Source organism: Danio rerio, chromosome 4, assembly GCF_049306965.1.
Source record: "Danio rerio strain Tuebingen ecotype United States chromosome 4, GRCz12tu, whole genome shotgun sequence".
NCBI lineage: Eukaryota > Metazoa > Chordata > Actinopteri > Cypriniformes > Danionidae > Danio > Danio rerio.
Genome location: NC_133179.1, coordinates 54,267,033 through 54,279,218, shown reverse-complemented (window position 1 = coordinate 54,279,218; position 12,186 = coordinate 54,267,033). Strand labels below are relative to the sequence as shown.

General features: G+C 34.3%; 2 protein-coding genes across 6 annotated transcripts in view; both read left to right on the top strand.

The window, feature by feature from the left end:
- Positions 1-12,186, top strand: part of LOC103910797 (uncharacterized) — a 1,018,570-nt gene that overhangs the window by 946,734 nt on the left and 59,650 nt on the right. The window lies entirely within an intron of this gene.
- LOC137491295 (uncharacterized) overlaps positions 10,151-12,186 on the top strand; it is a 331,835-nt gene continuing 329,799 nt past the window's right edge. The window contains exons 1-2 of the mRNA XM_073948982.1: positions 10,151-10,280; positions 10,446-10,484. The gene's annotated coding sequence lies outside the window, so the exon portion shown is untranslated. The remainder of the gene's footprint in view (positions 10,281-10,445; positions 10,485-12,186) is intronic.

Sequence of the window (12,186 nt, the reverse complement as noted above, 5' to 3'; positions counted from 1 at the left end):
TTATTAATAATAATAATAATAATAATAAAATTACTAAATAAAACAAAACAAAATTAAACATGAATGTAATTATAATGACACTTCACCATAAGGAATTCACCATAAGGAAAGCAACTAAAATCGAGAATCTTCTTTAAATACATCTGCATAATATTTCAGGAATCTTAGATTTTTTTTATTGTTAATAAGATGAAGTGATTTTAGGAGGGAGTTAACTTCTATTCTAAAATGAGCAAATGATGAGTAATTATTTGCGAATTTCTGTTTGTGAATGAAAAATTTGCCATATAAGATAAAAAAAAATGTATGATGTGTTGTAGGGATTTAGCTTTGGGGTTATTAAAATAAAATAATGTCTTTTAGATTAAAGCAATTCACAGCGTTGGCAGAAGCAGATATGTGAGAATTTAGGAGTGACCAAAATATCTTGGATATCGGACAATCAAAAAACATATACAAGTGTCTCCTCTGCTTGTTCGCAGAAAGAACAGGAGCTGTCGATCTCAAAAAATTTGGAAATACTAGAATTTTACAGGGTGGATATTCTATACAATTGTAAAGTGTATTTCTTTTGCCTTGTTGGAAATGCAATATTTCCCTGGTAAAAGCCAGGTTCTAGTCTATATCCTCAACCAAAGACCTCCAGTAACACTTTCCTCTAAAATAAATTTTTCTTTTAAATTGAAAAATTTGACACACAAAGCTATTGTTTCATTTCTTATCTAACAGACTAACACCTTCTAAAAGCAAAGGAGAATGACTATTCACTGAGCTCCTTGAGTTAAATCTACAGTGAGTTTGACTAGGTGAACTAAACCACGTGATACTGCCTTAACAACTTTATTAAATTTGTTAGGTGTTGGAAAACAGTGGTAGGATATAAATTGTTCATATGAAAGAATGTTTCATGCATCATCAAACAAGCAAAGATTACAGTTAATATTATTTTGTAACCAACTGTAAGAAACAATAACAATTTGTTTCTGATTGTAATATCTCAGTTATTCCATAAGAAAAATTGGTAGGGAGAAAAATTGTGAACGTAACCAAGCTTCCAAGCAAGCAGACATTGCTTAGAGGGAAGATAATTACATTTAAGAAGAAACAAAAGACTACCAATTTTGTCAAAAAGTAGTTGGGAATAAAAAAAACAAATATGCGTTGGATTGGTTAGGCATCTCTTCCAAATAATCATCCAAATAATTTAAAAAATGTATATGATGTCAGAAAAATCTGAGAAATTTACACCCCCCTCTGCTTTACTACTAGAAAGAACTTCCTTTTTCAACTTATGAGGTTTGTTCTTCCAGATAAATTTTAAGAAAACAGTATTCATTTCTTTGGCCATTTTGCTTTCAACAAATAAAGATAACGTTGGATATACAAAATGAGAAAGACCCTCTGCCTTGGACAAAAAAACTCTTCCATATAATGACAGGTCCCATTGTAGCCAGGAATTAAGAATATTTTTAGTTTTGCTGATCCTAGACAAAAAAAAATTAAGTGCTGTCTCACTAAAAGATTTTCAATGACATAAATAAATTAATATTTAATTGTGTATTTAACAGGGATATCTTCTATATATTCATAATTCAAATTATGAACAGGCATTATCTCAGATTTAGAAATATTCAGCTTTAGACCAGAAACAATTGAGAAGTCAGAAATTAAAAATTATATTTTATATGTTTGAGTCATCTTTTAGAAATAAAGTGGTGTCATCTGCCAAATGTGAAATCTTAATCTCCCTCCCAAAAGCAGAAATTCCCTTCAAATCTTGATTAGGCACAATGCTTAAGGATAGCAACTCTGTCACTAATAAAAATGAAAAGGAAGAGATTGGGCAGCTTTGCCTACTACCACACAAAATATCAAATCCATTAGAAGTATTAAAATTAATGATCACTGAACTATTGATTCCTTTATAAAACAAAGCCATAGTGTTAACAAAAGTTCCCAAATCCAAATAACCTCAACGCTTTAAACAGAAGCTGGTGCTCAATCGTATCAAAGGCTTTATAAAAATCAAGAAAAAGAATGAGACCATCTGAATGAATAGAATCAGCAAAATCTAGAAAATCCAAAACTAATCTCATTATAATAGAAACATGGCGGCCTTTTATAAACCCAGACTGAGTTTCAGAGATAATAGAATCAAGATTTGTTTATAATCTGTTGGCAAAGTCTTTTTTAAAAATTTTTTTATGTTTGTTTAGTTTTTTTTGCCACTCGCTGTTGCAGTCATGACATGATACATTTCTCCTTCGTTTTCCACTTTACACAACATAGCCTTCTGCTATCTCTCTCACATACAAAGACATTCAGTATTTGAAGTTGATCAAAACTTTTAATACAAACATTTTAACACAATTTTGTTTAACTTATATAATCCACCTAGACTAAGTGTACCAAAATGTTTTGATATCTATATATCAAAAAAGTAAATACATTGTACTTACTGTGTTCATAATGTCTTTTAGAACAATTCTGATACTCTGAAGGTGAAATACAGGTAAGGTGGGGACAGGTTTGGGGGTATGGATAGGTTTAGGGGTGGATAAAGGTGTAAGTTTAATTTGATTAACCAATCAAAAGTGCAATGTAAAAAGTAATATTCTCTAAACTGTACCATGTGTCACAATATACACAGTAACTATATTGAAACAAATTAGTTAAAGCACTTAATAAAAAGAGGGATCAATCTTTTTCTTACATTTGTTTCAGTTTTAACTTTGGTGTAATGTATATGTAACTTTAATGTATATACAGAAATACCTTTTTGTATAGCACTCCATAAAAGGTACTAATTTAAAGAAAAGACCTCTGAGGGGTATATTGATTTCCGCTGAGCACTGTGTGTGTGTGTGTGTTCTGCACTTATTTCTACATAAATTAGTACACTTCTCACAAATGTCTTTTAAATAAATAGTTTTGCCTTGTGTTATACTGTGCCTACACATAGCTTACTATAAATTGCAGAGTGAAAATGTATAAATGTGTTAGTTTGTGTTCTTTGGTACAAACATTTAAAAAATAACAATTTTGTATGTATCTATGCTGCAAATGCACACTTTAATGGCTCTGATGTGAGCCATAAAACTCCTGAAGAACCAGAAATGCATTTATTACATTTAAATCATTAATATATTTATTTATTTTTTCAAATACAAACATTCAAACAATTTTGCAGAGGGATTTAGTGGCTGCAGATATGACGTAGATGAAAATACTGTAAGTGTTTATCTTTGTGCGTGGAAGTCTTTATTCTAGGTTAACAGAAAAAATGTATTATAATACAATTCAAAAAATAAAAATAAAACAAAAACAATGTCAAAATGTGGGTTTAAACATGTGCTGAGTTAAAGTAGTGTAAGGTCCAGCCAGTTGGCCCAATGCCGGTGTCCACTGGTGGATGAAGGTTCACTGCATGTTCGGTCTTTCCAGTGCACAATGTTGATTTATATTAAACTTAACTTATATCTGACTCCAATTTTAGTATGAGGTGGTTTAGAATATTAATAAATTTATCCTCGTTTTATCTGACTCCAATTATAAAACATTAAGAAGATTATATCAATATGTAATTTAGATAAATGTTTGAACCGTTTGTCTTCACTAGTAACTATTACATCCGTTCATTCGGGTGCTCATGTCGCTCAGAGAAATCGCCTCGGCCGAAGGCGCCCCTCACGGTCACACTCCGGTCAGTCTTGAATATTAAACAGAGGTAAATTGACTAATACTTTAGATGGCCGCTACCAGCGCACTCGTTCTAAAATACTTTAGTTAGTCCCGCTTAGATGTACACCTTTGAGTTGAGACAATCATCATTTCTAATTAGAGGTTAGGGCATTAATATAAATGTACCCGACTACTGGACTCTATAGTAACTTTGGTTTTCACCAAGCCCATGGTTTCCCATATGAACTTAATTTAGAATAATATTACCTTCAAACAAAGGTCGGGTACCCAATCTAGGTTAGTCGTGCAACACCTTGTTGACCTAGACGGAAGTTATCGCCCTTTCCACCTAAGTACACATGAATCAATATCAAGAGTCAGCCGGATCGCTAAAACACAATTAGTGTGCCCAATGCTCCATCTCAACTGGATTCTAGTCCGTCTACTGACCTGACGCAAGACGTGCGGAAACAAGGATACAGCGTAATCTATTAGAACTAATAATTACAGAGTGAGCAAAATATGGTCAAACATTACAATTTATTAGTCAGGTAAATGTATTATGCCAATTCAATCAGTCAATTCATAAATGATCAATACAAAACATCAAATTATCAAAGATAAATCCAAGATGAAAAAGATGCATTCCTGACTTTGAAATATACATAACATGGGGCAGCCCCCATGTTATGGGCTGATCTGGTTAGGCAGAATCGCCCTGAGTTTTTCTTAGACCTTACCTTAAATAATCCAAGAATTCCCTCAAGGAAGGGGGTGTGAATAACAAAAGGCATTCACACTTAGTGTAAAAGTCACACCCCTCACAGTGGTTCAAAAGATGCCTGAAGTTATATATTTATTGTTCTGATTATGTCTATTTCTGAGAGAATGAGACCATTGTACCAATCGCACTGAGACATTTCAAATGATATCAAACATGATGGTTAAAGTCAGTTTGGTTAATTTAAAACATTGAAATGACCATATGCGTGAGTTGGGGGGATGAAGCTGAGTTCAGCAATCTCAGATGCAAATGCAGCAGGAACTGGTTTTTCCCGCATTCCCTTCTGGTGGGTTGTGAAGTCACCAGTCTCTGTTTTCAGCTCATGTTTTGAATTGTCAAAGATATCAGAATATTTGCAATATTTCAATTCTTACAGTAGATTTAAAACAACAAACAAAAACAAGACCTGCACCAAAAATAGCTACAACAGCAGTAGACAAATCTTTTTTTAAAAGCATTTCTTTTTATAACCCACTGTATTTTACAAAAAGTGATTTAATGGCTCCCAGGAGTCTTTCCATTTCATCCCACTGTAAATCAGTCAAAGACATTTAATTATAATTATGTTTACAGGATAGGCTGTGATATTTAAATTAACATAATTTTAAAAAGTAATTTGCTGCAAACACAGATATATTAGTTAAAGATTATTACAATTTTAAGCTTTGAAAAAAGGTTATCTTCACTTCACATTATTATCTACAAGAATAATTGTTTACATCAAAAAACATTCATAGTTTGTTCAACATATTTCCACCACTGTATGACAGAATTATATTGTGTGTTTGTGACACTTACCATCCAGAACACGGCTTCCATCTGACTCTGGCCTCTTCAACACCCTTTAAGAACATGAGTATTGAGCAACATTAACTGTTAGTACTGAGTGACTAGAATTATTTGAACATTTAGCATAATTGTTTGACCTAGCCATGCACAACAATACCCATTAAATGAAATATCTAGAAAGTCAGCATAATTGTCTTTAAACCTGTTCACTGTCAATGTCACTCAATCAAGTACTTTTAAAGAAGCAGCTAGATTGGCTTTGGTTGTAGAAGGCATTGAAAGCAATGTTAAAGTTGTCTGGAAACGTGCTGACACAATGCCTGACATACCATGTTACACACCAAATATTACAGTTAACAGTGGATCAAACCAGTAGGACTAAATTCATGTTATATTAGTTGTGATCAGATTAAAATGATTGTGCTCATTATGAAATTAAATTATGTTTTAGAGGCAAAAAATCTATATTTTCAGATATGCCTGGTGTTCTAATGATTTCAACTACCACTATAAATACCCACACATTATAAGCTAAATCACGCTTAAATTAAAAAGAACTACGGGATAAATCTTTTTATTTTTATAAAATTATATTTTTTTACTTAAGTAACTTCATACATAAATAAGTGGTCTTACTTCTTTGGACATCCTCCTTTTCACAATCCCGTCATATGGAAAGGTTTTCTGGTTGGAATGTACTTGGCATTCTGCAGCAGAAATATATATAGCTCTTACTTACAAAAAATACTTAATATTGCAGGAAAGTTCAGAGAGCAATGAGTCTGATATAAATACTGTGAAACATGAAAATTTGAAATGTAAACTGCTTTCACTCATTAAACATTCTTTTTTTTTTATATAGTTTTAGTTATATATTTAATTTTTAATGTGAATTTTGATTTATAGGAACATTTACATTTACACCAAATGAGAGAACAGCATATTTTGTATAGCATATTTCAAACACATCTTTTTTTCTGTTTTACTGTAAAAGAAAAATGTGTAGAGTATAACATCAACTTTGGGCAATGCAGTGGCGCAGTAGCAAGAAGGTCGCTGGTTCGAACCTTGGCTCAGTTGGCATTTCTGTGTGGAGTTTGTATGTTCTCCCTGCGTTCACATGGGTTTCCTCCAGGTGCTCTGGTTTCCGCCACAGTCCAAAGACATGCTGTACAGGTGAATTGGGAGAATGAACCGCCAACTTATCCAGCACATGTTTTACGCAGCGGAAGCCCTTCCAGCTGCAACCGATCACTGGGAAACATCCATACACACTTAATTACACACATTCACTACGGACAATTTAGCTTGCCCAATTCAGCTGTACCGCATGGCTTTGCACTGTGGGGGAAAACAGCCCAGATAGCAGGCAGTAATCGGCCCGAGCTCGGCTGCCCCTCGGCGCCTCCGGCTCCGACTCGGCATCGGCGAGTGTTATCCGGGCCGAGTGCGGCCCGCAGCTCGCTCGCGCACATGCGGTTGTGATGCGGCTGTAAAGCACTGGCCCGATTCCGGTCAACCATATCCTGGCCGCTTCTGGCAAGGACTCGGCTGATGGCAACCGATTAAGTTCTTATTTTATCTAGTAATCTGTTAGCTCCACGTTTAATGATAATTTGAGAAAATATTAATGGTACGATAGCAAAAAAAAAAAGAATATTTAGTGTGGATGGTCGCAATGTTTAGACGCAAACAAAACAATATTATTTATAAATAGATTATACATGTCATCTAGAGAAAAACTATGTAAAATTCGCTTATTTTTGAGATAGCACGCTCCTGTGCTGACTGTTTTTTTTAAAGCAGAAGTTGGTTTCATAATAAACACATGCGTTACTAAATTCCTGATCCAAACTCCAATCCAGACGGTGGCGGTAATGCTCCAAAAAGCTGGTTGTCAACCACCATGGCACGAAGATCACAAGAAGAAAAGGGTTGGTTTTTCAAACATTTCACGTGGAGTCCGGTCAGAAAGGTAAGCTTTTTACTGCTTGTGTTCTGTATAATTAGCGAATTTAGAGCTTAAAACATTTCCACGGTGTTTGGTTGTAACAGCGTTTAGTAATTTAAAACAGTTTGATACGAAATATAACTTGCTTTAAGACACACGACTGGAGCTAATGTATGCTAACGCTAACAGTTACAAACACGTCTGAAAGTTCCTTTTCCTTTTACACAATGTTAGATTGTAACGTGTGTAGTAACTGAACTATTTTAATTATTTTAAAGAAACATGAAACGAATTTGTGTGTATGCTAACTTTGCGTTAAAGAAAGTTTCTGTAGACGAATCCATTAACCAACTTGGCAAAACGTGTTTTTTTCCTGATTTAACATTATAAAGTACCGTGGATGTTGAAAAAAATCATTGTACAGGCGTATACTTATCCAACAGTATTAATTCTGTGATTATGTGTAAATAAAAACTAATCGTTTTGATTAATAAAATATTATTGTTTATCTTGTTTATGCAGTTAGTCACGAAAATGATCGAAACTCGACTGTTTACTATTCTCTTTAAATTATCCAAGAGAAATATATTACTATGCACTTTAATTCATATGTGTGAATCAATTATATCTTTTGTTCAAGCTGTAATGGTCAGTTAATGTAAAACTGAACGTCTTAAAGCAGATTTTGATGTTTTTTTTATGTTATTGACAGTGATAAATTCTGATTTAAATGAATGGGTAACAATATTTTTTGGTTAAGTCTTATTGTTCTTGTTTAACAAAGGTTAGTGAGATCATTTTGCAGCACATCACGACCAAAGCAGTCAATGGCACACTCTTTTGAACGTGAATAGGCATGTTATAGTTGGGTGCTAAAAGTCCATAAGCTGTAAACTGCTGATACATTTTCAACATAGATTGAGCTTTTCAGACATTACATTACTAATTGCTTCACAAACAGCTGAAATGGTTTATTGTTATTGGCTCTCATCATCAAACATTTTTCACAATGGTAGGTTAATCTTCATGGGTACAGAATAATGCATGTGCTTGACAATCTTACAAATCTATGTCTCAGATTCATAAGGCTGTCACTCTGCATGAATCTCCGAATAAATCTTGTGCAACCTTCTGTGTACTGATTATTTACACTATAGGTATTATATGCATTAATTAACTTTGATAGTATTTCAGGATTTGAACTTTTCTTTACGGGAGGTAAACAACAATGTGATGTTTTATTATAGATGCATATGAGGAAGCTCGACTCAAACATCCACATGCAACTGTGATTTCTGACTGGTAGACAGATGAGGACGATGACTGTCATACATCTAAAGACAGAACAGGTTTGTTTGCAATTATTTTAAACACATACTGTCAACATTATGTCATTGATCTATTACAACCTGTGAGTTTTGCTCTGGCACTATACTAAAGTGATGTTTTGTTTTGTAAATGTATCTGATTAAGGGACAGTATGGACACATCTATACCATGATGAAGAAAAATTACTTGGAACAAAGAGGCTGGATAAAAGGCAGGTATGAAGATTTCAGAAATCAATGCAGCACCACAAGTACCATCACCATCAATGACTATGGCAGAAATCTTAAGACCACCATCAAGATGCACAGATACTGTACATTCCAGTACACCAGGCGTGTCCAAACTACGGCCCGCGAGGCTTTTTATAAATATTAATAGAATCTGGCCCGCTATACAAAAATGAACGTAATTCAATAAATAACCACCGGGTGTCGCTATTACATACATTCAATTAAGCAGCAGTTCTTGTTATGATCTATCTATCTATCTATCTATCTATCTATCTATCTATCTATCCATCTGTCTATCTGTTTATCTGTCTGTCTTTCTGTCTGTCTATCTATCTATCTATCTATCTATCTATCTATCTATCTATCTATCTATCTATCTATCTATCTATCTATCTATCTATCTATCTACACACAGTTGAAGTCTGAATTATTAGCCCCTCATTGATTTATTTCTTCTTTTTTAAATATTTCCCAAATGATGTTTAACAGAGCAAGAACATTTTTACAGTATGTCTGATAATTTTTTTTCTTTTGGAGAAAGACTTATGTTTTATTTCGGCTAGAATAAAAAGCGGTTGAATTTTTTTTATGAACCATTTTAAGGTCAGAATTATTTGCCCCTTAAGTCTTCAGAACAAACCATTGTTATACAATAACTTGCCTAATTACCTTAACTTGACTAGTTAACTTGATTAACCTAGTTAAGCCTTTAAATATCACTTTAAGCTGTATAGAAGTGTCTTAAAAATATCTAGTTAAATATTATTTACTGTCGTCATGGCAAAGATAAAATAAATCAGTTATTAGAAATGAGTTACTAAAACTAATATGTTTAGAAATGTGTGGAAAAAAATGTTTAACTCTCCGTTAAACAGAAATTGGGGAAAAAATAAACGGTGGCTAATAATTTAGGGGGGCTAACAATTCTGACTTCAACTGCATATATATATATATATATATATATATATATATATATATATATATATATATACACGTGTCTGTGTGATGTATGTAAAATTTGGCCCGCGACAACGTTTGTTTTTTTGCATCTGGCCCTCGGCCCAAAAAGTTTGGACACTCCTGCAGTACACCTATGAACATTTACAGTCTTTGTTCTAGTGCAGTTTGAGATAAAGACAGAACTTATTGCATCTCGTGATGTCTTTGTAAGAATTGAAGACATCACTAAATTTGTTAAGGTTTAATGCAGCTAGAAAGTAAAGATCAACTAGAGAATATCAGCAGTGTCTAACCCACTGTTGTATTTACAGAAGTTGTATGAGAATAAGCTACAGGTTGATTTATACTAATCTGTTATTTTTCTTTTCTAGCACGACTGACTGAAGTTTTAAAATCATGCAACGTCATAAAGCAGCAGCTGGGCCTGATTCTCACAAAACCAAGACAGACGTGATGAAATTCCAGATGTAAACACATTTGACCTTCCTTTGGCCAATTTGATTTGGAAAAGCTTGAAAATCAACTAAAGGAGCAGCCTGAACAAATGAAGAAACTGGTAAGTTCAAGCTCTTGCTAATTTCAAAGTGTTTTAAGTTTATTTGTTTTTTTTTATTGTTTTTTTTTTTTTGCTTCGTAGGTAGCCTACTTTTTTCCTAATTTTTTCTTTTTTTTACATTAGTACTTGTTCACTACTAATTATCTGTTTATCTTTTAATCACAGATGGAGTGAGGACAAATGTCCATACCACGCCACTGATAAAGAAGTGGAAAAATGCATTACAAGGTAGCTACAACTTGCCCCTGACAGGGATGGAGAAAGAAAGAAGAGAAAGCTAATGTGTCAAATGTCTACATCACTATTTTGTTTTATTTTTTAAACAACATTTTAAGTGTATTAGGATGTTCCCTGATACTTGAACAATTTGTTTCTTTCATTTGCATTTATATATATATATATATATATATATATATATATATATGTATATGTGTATATATATATATATATATATATATATATATATATATATATATATATATATATATATATATATATATATATATGTGTGTGTGTGTGTATATGTAAGATTTCCCCTATATTAGGCACCAGATTCAGCAAAGTTCAGCAGGTCGACCCGGAGACATGAGAAGAGACCAAACTGTAGTTAGAATGGTTTATTCTGCAAGCCTGACAACACAGGATGGACAGGGATATTTATACACAGGGGCTGATAGCAGAAAGGCACTCCAAATATGGGCTAGTCATACAGCATTTTCTCTTAACATGAATCAGCATATTTCATATCTGAGCATAGTGGAATTTTCCAGCGTGGGTGAAGCTGCGAAATGAAACCAGACCATGGTCTCATATTTCTAACACCTGCAAGACTGAAACCAGACCATGGCCTCATATTTCTGACATATACACACAAAACCACAAGCACTTCTGCACGTAGCTGCAAACACACTAAAAAGAGGACAAAATGTTCTCTCAGTCCCCTCTTTTAGGCCGAAGGCCTAACGCATTAGTTTATAATTTTGGCCCATCATACTATCCATGGTAGCATAAACACGATTCATCAAACATTGTAAAAGAAAAGGACCACAACAACAAACAAGAAGGAAAATAATACATACAGGAATTATCATAGTAAGGAAAGGAGTCACCCAGCCGAACAGACCCATCATCCAACCCCAAGTTGTGTCTGGGACATAATCAGAAGTCATGGCATTTTTAAGTCCTTGAAGAGTAGACATAGCAGTACTCATTTACATACCCCCCCTGGGATGCTGTTAAGAGATCTAGAGCCATTCTGTTTTGCAAAACCATGGTACGTAGATTACCCAGCTCCTTATTCTGGGCCTCATTAATTATTTTTGAGGCATTCAGAAATAGGCCCATGCGATAGTCCAGGGTCTCAATTCTTAGTAGAGCTTTTCCCACACCTATTTGCGGAAATAGAGCCAATACCACTTTGTTACCAGTGGTCCATAATTTAAAATCCTCGGGCACGTCAGTACCCCATACAGAGTCATGGGGCTTCATTTTAGGGACACTGCGTTTAACTCTTTGCTGCGCTGACAGGACCTGGGCTGTCACAATAAAAGTGTGATCAGTCACATGCACAGGGGCACACTGCCCCGTCCAGTTGGCCGGTAATGACATGTAGGCGTTTTTTCCACACAATCACCACCCACCCTGGACCACATAAGTGCCATTTGAGGGTCCTGAGATGTCGACTGGGGCCCCCTCTCCCGAGGAGGCAATTTGTTGACAGTTAACAGTGCTTCCCATGAAATGAGAGCCCATGGTCTGGTTATAACACACAGGGTGTGTAATAGAGTGGTTAATAAAAACCTTGTGGCTAATAGGTGAGGGTTTAGCATGGCCAAATTTTACCCAAAATAGAGCATCACATGTACCATTTCTAATGCCAATCTGGTATGGATCATAGTCATCGACA